Genomic DNA, 3,082 nt, shown 5'->3' on the forward strand with positions numbered 1-3,082 from the left:
TACTGATCACAGATGAAATAAACAGCAAACGGAATACATAGAATATTCGTGATGACATTAAAGTGATTGGCTACTAAAGGGCATGGACCAATAATATGTTATCACTTGTGTTGTACATTCCCAGGCCAATGTATATTTACGAGTTTAATTTTTTTTTCAGAGATGACATATAATTATTTATTTTGGTTTGGTTATAAGCTATGGGGTGATGGCGATGATAGCCAAGGATATATACAGTACACTTTGCAAGCATTTAAATTTTCTAATTTGTTTAAAGTTAGCTCTTCGTGCTTATCAACATGCGTATTATGGGAAATTGTCAAATGAATCAATACAATAGATAAATAAATGATAACACGAAGACAGATACGTACGTAAATAGGTAGGTAGGTAGGTATTGTTGAAACTGTTCAAACTAGCCATCATATCCAACCTGGCCTCTTTGGACAAACTCCGGACGCGTCTACCACAACACAAAGAGGAGGTGAAAAAAAAAACACTTTCAAACTTAAAAATGGCTGATGTAAACAATTACTTTATGCATTGAAGTTCTACATGATGGTCTGAACCTTGGGATGTTGTGAACATTTGAAAAAGATCAAAACGTGAAAATACGTTAGGGATACTGGTACTTTTACTTTAATATTGTCGTCCTGCCACGGAAAGGTGACACATTCGTTTCGTGACAATTGAAACATATAATTGTGCAGATCTTGCCACGCGTAAAATATATACCATGATTGATACATAGTAGCCACATAGTAAATGTTCATTAATCTAAACGACTTTCAATTTCTTCCGTTTCATGACGCGTATTCTATTTATTTGACTATTTATTGTTACCATGTATACATGTAACAATATCTTAATTTTATTGTTATTCAGCTGAATTCAACAAATTGAAACACCTTCGTAGTGACAGGATCGGCAAGGGCAATTTGGAGGAGATTGCAGACGCTTACCAAATAATACTTTAAATGAAAGAACTCTAATAACTGAAAATAAACTTGTTATATCTGAGAGGCAAACTTCTCGAAACAGATCTTAATAAATTGGCGGACGAGCGATAACCATGACAGTGGACAAATTAAATTAATTCTTGTGCTTAGAAATTCATAAATTTCACTTTACTTTACAGACTACTTTGTATGAACTGATATAAACCGTCAGAAATTCATTTAAAGAAATTCTTGTCATTTTTGCCATATGTAAAAGTTCGTCATGATTGTTTCTATGTTTTGTAAATTTGTTTACGATAGTGAGATTGAATGAGTATGCAGTGCATCGGGTGTTTGATACTAAAAAAATATTGTTGCCAGAATTTTTGCATGGAGTTCTATTACATTGAAATTATTTACTCCATTTAGACTAAATATAGCAAAAAATAGCGATCTTGCTATTGAAGTGCGGCGTATGCAGTTTCTTGTTGGTTTCTGCGTGATTGTATCAAACAGACAGGCTGCACGGTATTGAGAAATTTACTATAATACCGTCTTCGCACACTCGAAAGTAATAGTTCGTCTACTAGATTTAAGGAAATAGAATGACGATGTTGTTTGTCTTTTCAAATGTAATGCGGCCTGGAATATTGGTTACAGCTTTTATGAATAGCTCAGCTGAATATTTCGTTTTAAAATAGATATGACGTCAATCCTACTCGTCATGTGATAGTTTACCTTTGTTCCAGTAAAGACACTTAGTGGTTTGCTTCGTAGATTTTCCATGTAGCGTACTTCCCTCATTTTCAAACAATGGTTGGCAAAGGACCAAATTAGATTGGTGTTATCAAAAAGTTCACCAAGTTAGCCGGTAAATAAAGTATGGACTCAAAACAAATCACACAAGCAATCGATAATCACTATGGTTATTAAACAATACATCAAATCACATTCCAAATCAAACTTAGTAACAATGGTATGGTTGACCCCTCACTTTTAAAAGACACCGGATTTCACATTTCACCACTTTTAACGTGACATTCTCCAAATCTAACCCTAAAACAAAATGGTTGTAAAAACCTGATTACGTACCCCTTGTAATTGCTTTTCTTAGTATTCAATAACAATGTTTGAAAATGACCAAAGTATATTAGCAGACCAGTATTACGTGCACATGAGCACGTAGGCACCGTTTACGAAAGATAACAACGAGACGGTATGATATACTGTATTGTTCGGACAAACAAATGGATGGCATTGTTCCAAAACTAATAGATATTATCCGATCGCAGACAGGTACACTGTGATATGAAAACACTTGAGAACATACTAAAATGACATCGCCATTTCCAGGTATCAGCCGACCCAGTTAAACGATGATACAGTTATCAGTAGGGCAGTGACATTGTGGAAAAAGAGGGACACACCTGTCGTTGGTGGCACTACATCATATATTTGTTACAACTAGAACGTTTTCGTGCTTGCCTGACAGTGATGGATTGGTATGTACGTAGGCTTGTAACCGTAGGGATATATACTCTAAACATACAGATACACCCAGGGTAATTATACTGAGTTATAACAGAGGTTCAAATAGTTATAATCAATGGCATGTATACGTTGAAGTTCTTGAGACTGTTTCCAAGATCAAAAATTTCGTTTAAATATGTAATTTGAAAATAATCAAAAGTTCTGAGCATGTTTTAAAGGAGCAATCCGTATTCATTTCTCAAAATTGTTTGTTATTCGTTTAATTTATTCCCAATTATACATGTCTGTCTGTACATGTGCTCCCGTTATTTGTCTCACCCCCATTGTGCTGTCGCTGTCCACAACACAAGGTTAATAAACTATATATGCAAATATCTAACCTTTGATCTAGTCAAAGCCTAGGGTGCATTTCACGGTATTCGGTTTATACCATGACAAAAAATGTGCCGTGTAGATTACTTGTAAATAAGGCTGAGAAACAACAGTTAATTACAATACCCGTCCCCTCCCGAGTGATGTACGTAAATTAAAGATCAGAATAGCGTCAACGGCATTGTAGTACAACATGACTGTAGTCTGTGTGACAGACTCATCATTTGGATGTTGGCAAACATTCCACAGATACGCTATGGGCATGGCCTAGTTGCTAGCCA

This window comes from Glandiceps talaboti, chromosome 9 (assembly GCF_964340395.1).
Source record: "Glandiceps talaboti chromosome 9, keGlaTala1.1, whole genome shotgun sequence".
NCBI classification, from domain to species: Eukaryota; Metazoa; Hemichordata; class Enteropneusta; family Spengelidae; genus Glandiceps; species Glandiceps talaboti.